The sequence below is a fragment of the Artemia sp. Qi Xiang Cuo genome, chromosome 18 (genome assembly GCF_049724085.1).
Source record: "Artemia sp. Qi Xiang Cuo chromosome 18, ASM4972408v1, whole genome shotgun sequence".
NCBI classification, from domain to species: domain Eukaryota; kingdom Metazoa; phylum Arthropoda; class Branchiopoda; order Anostraca; family Artemiidae; genus Artemia; species Artemia sp. Qi Xiang Cuo.
Genome location: NC_142811.1, coordinates 10,735,544 through 10,749,681, shown reverse-complemented (window position 1 = coordinate 10,749,681; position 14,138 = coordinate 10,735,544). Strand labels below are relative to the sequence as shown.

Here is a 14,138-nt window from a genome sequence, read left to right as displayed (position 1 = left end):
TATTTGTAAACGTAACCGGAAAACTATCGCTATATGCCCCTGGATGTCACATAGCCCCATTGTCTCCTTGTATTGTAAAAACAAATTATATAAGTTAGCCTATAAGACCAGTAGTAATATTGACCAATAAAATTATAAAAACTTATACACTAAACTCATCTGTGAGGCAAAGAAAATTATTATTATACAAAAATTCTCAATTGCAAAGGAAACCTGAAAAAAATGGTTCACCATTAATCATATACTCTCAAAAAATAGAAAATTAAAGTCTATACCTATTCGCCTTAAAGACACAAATGGCAGATTAATTGACCCTTTACATGCACATGACGCATTTAATAATTATTTTTACAATATTCCTCATACTGACTACCGCTCCTCCTTACAGGCTGTACTCCCTTGTTTCAAGTCCAGATCCATGTTTCTCTGCCCAACTAATAGCAATGAGGTACTTCAAATCATTGGTTCTCTCCCTATTAGTTTTACACCTGACTGTCTTGAATTAAGTAATAAACTCCTAAAGACCATATCTCCTTTTGTTTACACGCCCACCAAGCACATTGCCAACCTATCTTTAACCTATGGAATTTTCCCTGATTTACTACAGTCAGCCATTGTTAATCCAGTTCTTAAAAAGGGTGATCCAACTGATATAGGTAATTATTGTCCAATCTGAATTCTTCCTGTTGAATCCAAAGTGCTCAAGAGAATTATCTCCAGACATCTGTCTCCCTTACTGTTTGGCAGTCAGCACTCCATTTCCTTGATTTCTTCTCATCAATATGGCTTTTGGGCAATATTTTCAACTTTTCATACTCTAATTGATGCCACACAGTTCATAAGCTCACAACTCGACCTTAAAAAACTGTATTGGGCTTATTTTTGGATTTCCAGTTAATCATAGTATTTTAATAAGTAAATCAAATAGCTACAGTATTTTTTGGTGTTCCCCTTCCTTGGTTCAGCTCTTATCTGTCTGGAAGGGTACAGAGTGTGAGGTTATGTGGAGTATCTTCTCAGCCCTTACCTGCTTGGAGGGGTGTCCGGCAAGGCTCCATTCTAGGCCTGATTTTATTTCTCCTATATATCAATGATCTTGTTATGGACCTGGGCCCTTCAGTGTATTCTATATTATTCGCTGATGACAGCAACTTCTTAATCACTGGCACCAATTTACCATCAGCAATAACCTCTGCCCAAGTCCTTCTGAACAGACTCCAGGCATGGTGCCTTATGAATAACATGACCATTAATAGCCAAAAAAAAAAAACAAGTATCATTATTTAGAACCCCCTACAACAAACACATAGCCCAACCTGCTTTTGATCTCAATTACTCCTCTGACATCCTCCCACAAGACAAGTATCTTTGATTAACCAAGTGAATTACTTTCTTCCTCCTGACATCCTAGTTACCATCTATTATTCCTTTATTTTTCCTTACTTTTCTTATTGCAGATCAGTTTGGGGATATACAAACTGCTCCTTGACAAAAAACTAAATTTGCCCAAAACCATGCCATTAAAGCACCTTTTCTGCTTCCTCATCTATATCCAACCTGTGATTTGTACTCAGATTTTGGTATAGCTTCACTGGATTGAATCATACAAAAATTAAACTTATCACTTACTTACTTGGCTTTCCACAACAATCTTCCTCCTCAAATACTAACCTATTATAATAATAATAATTTGGAAGCCCACTGTCTCCATCCATCCAATAGAGCCTTTATAATCCCTAAATGTGTTTCTAGAGCTGCCCAGCTACCTCCCATTAACAAATCTATTATTCAATGGAACAAAATACCCTCCACTGTTGAGTTAGCCACAAGTTTCCACATGCTGTGCAATAATGTAATAAAACTTGACAATATACTTAAATTTTTTGACTCTTGCTAACTTGCTTTAATTAACTTCTTCTTCTTCTATTTAACAGCAGGCGGGCTTTTCAGTAAAACTATTTAGCCCTTTTCCTTTTGCTTCACTTGCTTTAATTACCCATGTTTTATTCTTCTTCTTTTTTGCAGATTCACTTTTATTTTTTTTTAGTTTGGTCCTTAACAAGTCCTCTTCTAGGATCTTTATTGTTACCTTAAATTGCAGCTAGGAACAATCTAAGGATTTCTCCTTGTAGAGCTCCAGAATGATGATTAATTGTATGCAAGAATCACTGGTGACCAGGTGCTGGTCCATCTTCGATAGCATCCCAATTGAATTCACACTCTTTGGAGGACCACTCAGCATCTAGCCTTCATTTAAAAACATCAATGGATTCAGCAGTAACAGTTTCATTAGATAATTTGTTCCAATTGTTGACAATATGTGTTGAGAAGAACGGAGTACAGACTCTAGATGTTGCAGACTGCTTGACAAGTTTCAGTTGATGACCTCTAGTTTTTGAATTGGTGCTAACAGTAGAGAATAATGCTGGGAGAATATTAGCCCTCAATAACTTAAAGGCTAAAATAGCATCCCCTCTATTTCTCCTGTAAACAAGTGTAGGGAGATTCAGCTTTGATAGTCTTACAGGATAGGAAAGCTCTTGCATTCTAGGTATCACTTTAATCGCATATCTCTGCATATCTTCAAGAACTTTTATATCTTTTTTTAAGAATGGAGAGGCAAGTGAAATTCCAACTTCAAGCTTAGGACACACAAGTCCCTTGTACAGAAGACTGATGACTTTAGAGTAACGAGTGGAGATGGTATGCTTAATCAAACCCAAGGTTGAACTAGCCCCAACAGCAGATCTCTTAGCATGTGTACTGAATTTTAATTCGTTGTTAATAGTGACCCCAAGATCTTGCTCATTATTAACAGAGGAGAGTGGGTGGCCTAAGAAAAAATACGAGGGGCATGGATTCTGTTTGCCAAAGTGAATGATATGGCATTTGGCAACATTGAATTCAAGAAGCCAGGCCTCACCCCAGACCCAGCAGATGAAGATTATTTTGCAGCAGGGCATGATCTTCACAGGACAAAGCTGGTCCAAGAAGCTTCAGGTCATCTGCATAAAGAGTTGATTTACTGCTCATAATGGAAGGAACATCATTAATGAAAATACTAAATAGTTTAGGACCCATGACACTTCCCTGAGGAACTCCACTCAGAACACACGTTGAGGAAGAAAGAATACAATCTTCAGAGTCATCAAACAACTGAACACATTGGTTTCGCGAGTAAAGAAAATCTAAAATCCAAAGCAGTGATTTCTGTTCAAGCTTAACTGCGCGCAATTTAATTGCAAGTCGATTGTGACACACTTCGTCAAAAGCTTTAGAAAAGTCAAGCAGAATCATGTCAGCAGGAACCCCAATATCAAGCAACTTGGTGATGTGATCATATGATTCAAGGAGGTTGGTGTCAACAGATCTTCCAGAACAAAAGCCATGTTGTGAACTGTGTAAAACATTATTTGCTTCAAGGTGTTTAACAACTGCAGAATTATTTATTCTTTCAAGAACCTTAACAACAACTGATGTCATGCTGATGGGTCAATAATTTTCAGTAAGTTCCTTTCTAGATTTTTCATAAATAGGAAAAACATTTGCAATTTTTCAATCTTGAGGTAGTCTAGAAAGATTTAATGATAATTTGAACAGCAGGGAAAGAGGTTGACACAAGACTGTATGACATTTGTGTAGGATATGTGGGTGAATGCCGTCTGGGCCAGAAGATTTATTCAGCTCGAGGGATGTCAGTTCCTTTAGAACCAAAGTATCTGTAATCAGAATTGGTTCCATATTATGTGATACATCATATAAGGGAGGTGTAGGATATACAATACTGGGGTTGGACAAAAAAACAGACAAGAAATACTGATTGAAAACTTCAACTTTCAGTTCAGGATCAGCAACTGATTTACTATCATGCAGGATATCCGGGATTGTGCGTCTGCTGCTACATTTTCGAGTGGCGTAATGCCAGAAAGATTTAGGGTTATCCTTAACTTCCTCAGCCAGTTTTTCCTCAAACCTTCTCTTCAACACCTTTATTTGGTTTGTTGTTTGATTACGAAAGGATTTGAAGACTGGATAATTTTCTGTGGTCTTATTCTTTCTATAATGGTTCCATGCTCTGTGTTTTCTATTGATTAGCTTACTAATTTTAGTAGTCAAAAAAGATAAACTCTGCCTGTTTTACCTGAGAAATTTTGGTGCATGACTTTTCAACATTTAGAATTTCCATTTTTACATTTGACCAACTCTCATCAACATCATCCGTAATTAGCTTTTTCCAGTTGACTTTGGCAAGTTTGTCAGAGATTATTTTGTAGCTAACATACTTTTGTTGCTTAGAGGTAGGCTGAAGGGTAGGGTAGACATAACTCAGTAATAATTACAACATGGTCTCTGTTACCAACAGGTGTGGTTATAACATTCTTAATAAGAAGGTCAGGGTTACTGAGTATAACCAGATCAAGAATGTTGGAGACTTGACCTTCCCTGAAACAAGTTGGTTGTGAAATTAGTTGACAGAGGGAATTATCAGAGAGGGCAGAAAAAAAAGGAGAATCTCTATTACAAAAACCAGATCCATCAATCCATTGAATTTCAGGAAGATTAAAGTCCCCCATAAGGACAAGATCATAGCTGGCAAAATTGGCCATCATATGAGACAACATGGCAGCCAAATTTGATTCCGAGTCCATAACACATGGAGCACTGGGGCTTCTATAAACAACACCCACTACAATTGAAGTTCTTTGATTGTGTAATTTAATCCACACGAACTCAATTCCATCAGTATTCAGAGAATTGAATTGAATGAGACTAACATTTAGTCCATCTCTTATATAAAGGCACACTCCTTGGTGGCAGAGTGGCAGGTGGCAGAGGTGGCAGAATTCAGATTATAAAACAGTTGGTAATCATCAATTTTCATTTCATCAGGAGTTAAAACTGACAATGTATTTTTGGTGAAACTTCTGTAATTGTAGCAAAATCCACTCCTTCAGATTTCATACGAAAGGAAAGTTCAGAAAGCTTATTAGGGAGGCTATCAACATTGGAGCTAAGGAATCTCATCTCCTGAGATGTAGGAATCAGCAACGATGCAGGAACTAAAGGACTGGTAAGGTTATTGGATATAGCACTATGAAACGACAAGGAAGAAACATCTGTTAAACAAGTTGTTGTTGAAGAAACAAGAGAAGTGTCAGCATCAGAAAGGAAACTATTATTATTGTGTTCACTACTAGACCATTGAGAGACAGAATTAGGTGATGCAAGTATATAAACATTTAAACAATTATTAGAGGTAGAAGGAGGCACATACATTAGAGGGACATTGGAGCAGTCTGGGGGATCGCTCCAACTAGCAAGTTATTTTTTATTGATGGCACCATTATGGATTATCAAGTCTGCTTCTCCTTTAGCTTTTCTGCATTTCAGCTCCTTGACTACGCTTTGTGCTTTATGCGATCTTTGTTAGGTCTATTTCCATAAGAACTAATTGATCCATTTGTTTCAGAGGATTTCGGTATAATTTGCTTTCTAAATTCTGTGGATGGTACAGAGAAGAGAAGAGGAGGGGGTGGCTACAAGATAGTTGAGGGCTATTAGAAAGTCTTTTTACTTGGGATGGGGGGACACCAATTTCAACTCCATAATTGCATAACAGATAATTGTACAAGAAATCTGCATCATCAGACTAGGGGGGAGGGATACCATAAGCAACAATATTAAGACGTCTTTCAAAACGCTGGCGCTCTGAACGTGCTATATAACAAACATCAGATTCAGATAATTGGGCTGACGGAAGTTGAGACAACTTAGAGGAAACTGAAGATACCACTAGGTCCTGAACTGTTGAGGTAGAGCAAACTGATTGTAATGGATTTTTAATATGTGACACCCTATTTGTAATATTGCTAACTTGGGCAGAAATGTCACTTTTTTTCATAAATCCCCATTGCTTAGCTAACCCAAATAGCCGAACTAACTCAAACTCACTGATCATTTTCTCTGTTGTGAACTTTGCAACAAAGAAACAAATTCTTCAGAAGTCATATGAAACAAGAGGAACTGGCAGAATTCAGTTAAAAATTGACATATCCAAAGCAGTAAGGACTAAAAGAATAAAACTGAAGAGATCAAGCTTGGCAAGCAAATGGTGAGACAGATATTGTGATTCAGGGTGGCAAAATAGTATCAAGAAACTTTCTACCTCCTGCCCCTCCTGCTAGCAGTTAGCTGGACAACAGTTTTTACAGTGCTAAATCTAAACAATCTAATGGGGAGTTGGACAACAGTTTTTATAATGCTAAACTTGAACAAACCATTGAGTCACCAAGTTCTAAAAGATCATCAACCACCCTCTGATAGTAAAACCTGTGAGAACATTAGTTGCCTTAGCATTATTTTCAGCAATGTTGACTGTCTAACTTTCAAGTTTCAAGAAATTAAGTGTGATGTTGCATCAGGCACTTCAGACATTTATATCTTCTGTAAAGTGACACCAAAAGGACTACTACTCCTCTGAAAGAACAACAAATACCAGGATACAAAATTATTAGCAACCTATCAAAGCAACAAGGAAGGGGAATTGTCCTATACATCCCATAAACTTTCCAGGTAGGAAATATTGATGTTGATTCTGAGCCTTATTTAGAACAAATGGGGATATCAATAAACCTCCCTGGTGAACCAATTCATATTGGTAGAATTTACAGAAGTCCAAGTTCCCCTAATTTAGGAAAGTCCCTCTATGAAGTTACAAAACCAATTGATCAAAAAGTTGCACTGACAGGAAACCTCATAGTTGGGGATTTTAAGCTACTTTCCATTCAATGGACAGATGGCTGTAGCTACTTTGGGCAGAAATCAGTTGAACCATTTCTTGAGTGCCTAGCTAACAATTCACTTTACCAAGCTGTAAACTTTCCAACCAGGTACCAGGATGGCCAGCCACCATCATTATTGGACCTTGTAATAGTAAGCAATCACGAAGCATTATTAAATGTAACCCCACTACTGCCCTTTGGTGCAAGTGATCATGCTGCTATACAATGCTCCCTTAGACTGCACCCTGAAAAATCAGTTTTTATAAAACATGTGCATAGAGATTACTGTCTAATAAGGCAAGAGTTGGTAGTGTGTGATAGGTCCTTTATCACTGAGAATGATGTTGACAAATCATGGAACATGATAAAGAAAATACTGCTTGAGGTCTTGGAGAAAAATACTACAGTAAGATGGGCTTGAGAAACCTAAAACACTGCAATTTATGACCAAAGAAGTAAGGAGAGCAAGAAATAAAAAGAAAAAGTTTTGGAGAGTATATAAGCAGAATATACATCATTAAAATAACTACATAAAATATAACAAGGTACAAAATCAAGTCAGAAACCTATCCAGGAAGCTATTTGAACAACATGAGGAGGCTATAGCAGCAGCAAGCAGGTCAAATCCAAAACACTTATGGAATTGTGCCTTGGCCCATAAACCTAGAAGACACTTGGTTACACAACTAAAAGTCAATGATTGTGTACTACACAACCCAGAAGAAATTGCTAATGCTGTAAATAGGCATTGTATGTATGTATATATATAATGTATATATATATATATATATATATATATATATATATATATATATATATATATATAAATGATGTGCCAAAAATCCTTAATAGCAAAGTAAGCATCTATGCTGATGACTCAAAACTTATTGGTTGTGCAGACACAACAGAAAATATTCAGTCAACAAAACTGGGCCTTGATGCATTCACTCACTGGACTAATATTTCAAAGCTTGAATTCAATGCAGCAAAATGCAAGACTCTCCACCTAGGGAAGAAAAACCTGTACACTCAGTACCATATGAATTGTAGTAATGGGTCTTGTAAAGCAATTTTCAGCAGCCATGCAGAGAGAGAGAGAGATCTTGGTGTCCTGGTAGATGATAAGTTGTATTTCCATATTCACCTACAAGCAACAATTGCAAAGGCTAATCAAACACTTGGCTTAATCAAAAGAACATTCACTAGCAGATCTCCGAATGTTATTATTAAGCTGTATAAGAGCCTAGCTTGACCAAAGCTAGAATTTGGAATGTGTGTTGCATGGCCAATAAACAAGGCAGACTAAGCAGCAATGGAATCAGTCCAAAAGAGGGCAACAAAATGTATTAAAGGCCTCTGTGAGTTCCTATATCCATCCTGTCTCTGCATGCTTAGAATACCATCTCTAACATATAGATGCAAATGAGGCAATGCAATAACAGCATACAAGCTTCTAAATGCTGGGGATACCATTCCTGACCTTTTCTAGCAGGACAATTCAAAGAGAACTTGTGGTCACCCCCATAAGCTTTTCCTTTTGTCAGCTTGTGGAATTTCCTCAGTGAAAAAACAGTGAAATCTACCAGCATGGAGGCATTCAAGTCATCAGTGGATAGGGAGTGGCTCAATAAACCATAGACCACTGCTTGGGATCCTACAGAGGACTAACTATCATCACTGAAGCTGACGGAGACAGGATTCATCCTATTTCTAGCAAGTGTGATTTATGGTAATTGGTGACTCTTGGCTACTAACAGTCTGTTTTAAAAAGTCATCATTAAAATTTACCTATGAAACAATGGCATCAAGATCCTTTTCTTCCTATTTACATTCCAGGCAACCTATTGTTTTAGAAATGGGACTGCAAATTGAGTATGTAGCTATTGAGTTGTTAGAACCAAGGTCAAAAGTACAGCATTTGGTTATGTTAGATAGGAGAAGCCAAATTTCAGTCTAATCATGTAGCCTGTCTGTCATGTTAGATCTTTGGCACCACCAAAGAGTTGTAATACTAAAGAGTTTGGCATCATCATCAGACAAATTAATATTATTATTGGCATGATTGAAAACATAATTGCTGTACATCAGAAAAAGTGCTGGGCCTAATATAGTTTCTCTTTATGGCTTCATCACAGCAGATTGACCATCTGCCTATTTCAAATAAGTGGACTTTCTGCTTGTGGTTGGTGAGAAAGTTCATTAACCAATCTGTCAGAGTTGAGTTGATGTCAACAGCAAATAATTTGGAGTACAACTGATTGTGGTGCACATTGGCAAAGTCAAGCAGCAGTAGGAAAATTGGGTCAATCAGATGAGTCAGCTAATTATTTCATATATTTCTAATAGATTTGTTTCAGTTAGTTTTCCTGACTGGAATTCCAGCTGTTTAGGTGACACATTGGTACTTATATCTTATACCACCAACACTCAAGAAGTGATGTTAGGCAAATTATATTGAAAAATACCAAAGCATGATGAAAATACAACTCTTTAGAAACAAAAATGGGCTATATATTTGCAAACTAGGCGGGGGAGGTAACCTAACCCCCACTCCCTTAATGAGCAAATATATAGCCCAAATTACATATTCCAATGTATTCTGTCACCCATGACTTGTTTTCCACTGAGTGTAAGCTAATAGTTTCTTAAAACAGACTGATAAAACCAGTTTGTTCTCAAGTTTTGCACAACAAAACCTACAGCATAATACATAAGTATACACAGATCTTATTTGTGGTTAAATGATACAGAATTGAATCATTCATTATGTCATGGCTATGATTCTATAGCTTGGTTCAGTCACATGTCTTGGATGCTGGCATTATGTTAGCTATTTTCCATTTTTTTATAGCTTTCCAAAAAATAGCCTTGTTCAGGCTTTTTTCAAATTCCTACAAGTTTATTTTCAAAATGACATTTTACTATTAAGACTAGACCAAATGAAAACAATAATTACTATCCCTAGATCAGCAACAAATGGCAAATTTTTGCATAGGACAGTTTTTTATGAATACATTTATAAACTTTTGGTAACATGGGCTTTTTTAGCTCCTTCAGGGCTCAAAATGGAGTAAATTCTAGTTTAGCTACTTTTTGCTATATTGGAAAGGGGTTAGGTTAGGAAAAATTAAACTTTCAGTAATGAATCCAGGGTTAAATACATACTCTGGGAAGGTATTGCCAATCTTCCATGTTAACTCTCTCCTGATTTCTAAGTCTTAGACATTTGCCTAGCTTACTTGTTTGTTGTTTTTTTTTAATTTTGACAAAACAACATTTTACCTTAATTTTCAGTTATCAGTTTAATTTTCTCTGGTTTTAGTTTTGAAAATGCAATTCCTTTTATTTTGGTAGAATTTTAACCCATATCAATGAATTTTTTCCATTTAGGAAACATATTTGTAAATCTTTTAAACCTCATAAATTCATATTGAGGAAAGTTGTGAAGCTGAAAACAGTTTTCAGTTACTCCTATGTTAAATGCACTCTTTTATATACTATAATGGAAACCAGTCACAAAAAAACCATTTTTAACTGGTTAATTCAAGACACCACTACACAGTAATGCAATGGTTAGTGTGGTTTTCAATGCATTTATGATATTTAAACTGTTTGTTTTTTGGGGTTTGGGGGGAGAAAAAGGTACCTAGGTTAGGTAAAGTTACATATTTAATATATGCTATGCTCTATCCCTACCCCTCGCCCATCCCTAATATGTAAATATATAGCCTAAATTTGTTTCTAAACTAGCCTATTGTATATTCATCCTATTTTATTTCATTAGCATTAACCAAACTAGCATTATTTAAAAGAGTGCATTTAACCCATGTTACTCCCAGTTTTCTTGTACTTCATTTAAGCAGAAGATTTGTTTTGAATGTTTCACCTTCATTGCAAAAATATTTTTAAAGGTCATCAAAGGTCACTGCCCTCTAGAAGGAGGAGTAGAGATGGGTAGGCTACTTCAAAATACCTTCCCAGGACATACTTTAGCCTAGTCTGCAGACCAACCCTGAAAGTTTCATTTTCCTAACCTAGGCTAACTGCTGGTAAATATTTTGCAGTTCATAGTATTGACTTACAAATATAGTAAACATGTTGCTCAATGCTTATTTTGATGATCTTTCCAAATATAATAGTCATATTTGTCACAAATAAATTTTATGCACACCCCAATATATACCAATTCAGGGTATATATTTGCATATTAGGAGGGGTGGGGGCAAATTTTATTTCTGATGGAAATGAGAGGTAAGTTTAAACTTTACCCCACCTCCCCTAATATGCATATATATAACCTTAATTGGTACACATAGGAGTAGGGGTAGAATTCATTTGCATCAAAAATGATTATTAAGAGCATGAAAATGATTCATAAAGAGCATGAAAAAAGGTATGAGTTGTATAATTATTTTATTTGTAAGTCAATAATATCAACTGCAAAATATTTACCTAGCCTAACTGCTTTCCAAGATAGCAAAAAGTAGCTAATCTAGAATTTTACCAACTTATATTTCCTATACAATCTGCCACCTGTCACTCTTGTTTTTGTTTTGTCAAAGTTGACTCAATATAGGCCTACATGTACACAGGATGAAATAAGAGACACACTGGGAGAATGCATTGAAATTATAGTCTATATATTGGGCTACATATTTCCACATTAAGGGAGAAGAGGCAAACTATAGTGAAGCTGCAGTCAAAATGTGTGGGATACAACTATTGGTAAATATTTACCAAATCATGTTATAGCGTTACGACTGAAGTGAATATACCACTCAATGCATTTTTTATGCTCTTTACAAATATAATAATCATTTTTGTCGGAAATGAATTTTAGCCCCCACCCCTATATATACCAATCCAGGGTATATATTTGCACATTAGGGGGGTGGGGGCAATTTTATTTCTGATGTAAATGAGAGGTAAGTTTAAACTTTTGGTAAAATTCTATTTTAGCTACTTTTGGCTATCTTGGAAAGGAGTTTGGTTAGGAAAATGAAACTTTCAGGGATAGATCTACAGGCTAAAGTATGTCCTGGGAAGGTATTTTGAAGTGCCTACCTCCACTCCTTCTCCCTCTAGAGGGTACTGACTTTTGATGACCTTTAAAAATATGTGTGTTATAAAAGTTAAACCTTGTAAAATAGATCTTCTGCTTAAAATGCAGTCCAACAAAATTGTTTTCAGCCTCACAACTTTGCTCAATCCTGATTTAGGCCTATAGAGTTTTAAAGATATGCAAATACATTCCCTAAATTTTGAAAATTAACATTGATATGGCTTAAAATACTACTCAAATAACAGAAATTACATTTTCAGAACTAAAGCCAGAGAAAAAGAATCTTATAACTGAAAATTAAGGTAAAATGTTGTTTTGTCAAAATTTCAATAGGTAAAGACCTGTCCTGTAGGCAAATTTCAGGATCCTGTAGGGGGAGAAGGAGAGGAGATAATTACTTAAAAATACCTTCCCAGGACATATTTTAGCCTGTAGACCCATCCCTGAAAGTTTCATTTTCCTAACCTCACCCCTTTCCAAGATAGGTAAAAGTAACTAAAGTAGAATTTTACCAAAATTTCCTCCCACCCCACTAATGTGCAAATATAGGCCTATACCCTGAATTGGTATATAGGGGTGGGGGTAAAATTCATGGTAAAGTTCTATGAAATCATATTATTGAGTTAGGACAAAAGTGAATACACCATTCAATGCCTTTTTTTATGCTGATTACAAATATAATAAGCATTTCTATTGGAACTGACTTTCAGCCCCCCTCCTATATAGGCCAATTCAGGGTTAGGTTAGGTATAGGCCTAGCCTCAATAATATGATATGAGCCTCAATAAACTCAATAATATGATTTCATAGAGCTTTACCAAATTCATTTCCAACAAAAATGATTAGGCCTAGCCTATTATATTTGGAAAGAGCATAAAAAAGGCATCTTGCAGTAGGCCTATATTCACTTTATTTGTATGTCAATAATATGATTTGGTAAAAATTTACCCAACTATTCTGCATAGGCCTAGGCCTATAATAAAGCAAGAATTGTTTTCTTAACATGTTTCCTTCTCAGTAGCCCCTATTCTAGAACTTTAACCTGCCAGAATTTGCTCCAGAAGCAGTTACTGAACTTGGAAAGAGAAGAAAAAGGCATAAAGTGATGTTTACACTTTCTTCCTAAGCTACTTAAATCTAAGCTAGGCTATTTGAATATGTTGATCTCATACAGCCTAAGCTATCTAATAAGACTTCAATCCAACACCTCTAGTCAAACAGCCTGAATTTTTTTAAGCCTATGATGTAGTTGTAAAAAAATAATTAGGAAATTAAACAAAAAAGTGTATGAAACACTAACCTTTAGACTATAAATACTTTCATTGGAATTGGATTCTAATTCCCAAAATTTTGGATTCTATAACCTTTTCTTCGTAAAGCAGCGTTGTGTTTTGTGAGCGGCAAAAGAGGACCCAAGATACTGGTAAAATAATGGCTAGTCAAAATCCAATTATAAAAACCCAACACTGTCTGCCATCCTTGACTGCTGCCAAATCTTTTGTAATAATAAAGCATCGCAACTACTTCTCTCTTCAGTAAGCTCCACATTCTGTGCTTTAAAGTGAATATCCCGACCTGTAATTCTTTTCCCCTCCATTTACTTACTTTCTCTTATCGCCATTTCAAACCTTTAGGTTGAATTCTTGGATTTTTACCATTGACTCTTAAACACAAAGTCACATTAACTTCGGACTCTTAAAACAATTTTTTTTTTAGTTATTTGAAAGATAACCTCAAAAGCCAATTGGTCAATTTTGGTGTTTCAAGGATTTTTAACCAACATCCAAATGATTTTTGTTTCTCAGTAGCCCTATTTATGGTGATTGATCCTTGTGCATGTGTTCTCAATTATACCTATGGCATTGAATCTTGTGAAAAGTAATGGAGGATTCTAGTGGGAACAGACCAACAATCAGAACTTTAGATGGCTCTTCTTTATTGCCAAAGCACATAAGTATGCTCCTCCACTTGTCTGTAGCTTTCCTTTGTTGCAAAAACCGTATCAAAGACTTCATCTCTAAGTGAACGGATCGTCAGTAAGAGGAAAATGGTGAAAAACCGTTTGAGATAAACCATGGGCGATAATAGGCTCATTTCATTTATACTTCTCTACACGGAAAGACATAGCTGCTGATTTGTAGTCACCAGCATTTGTTGGTCAGCGAAAAGTAAAGAAACAAAGGTGTATATACCTTCAAGATGTATTTCTTTGTAATCAGTTTGTTTTTATGTGTTATAATTCTGTTATAAATCGAGCAAAGTTTTATACATTCTTAATTTGGCTTATGTGTCCG

At 35.9% G+C, this 14,138-nt stretch overlaps 1 long non-coding RNA gene across 1 annotated transcript in view; it reads right to left on the bottom strand.

Moving 5' to 3' along the window:
* The window catches only part of LOC148941201 (uncharacterized), a 33,997-nt gene extending 20,741 nt beyond the window's left edge, over positions 1 to 13,256 (bottom strand). Inside the window, exon 1 of the long non-coding RNA XR_016143278.1 lies at positions 13,145 to 13,256. This is a non-coding gene — a long non-coding RNA (uncharacterized LOC148941201). The remainder of the gene's footprint in view (positions 1 to 13,144) is intronic.
* Between the last annotated feature and the right edge of the window lie 882 nt (positions 13,257 to 14,138).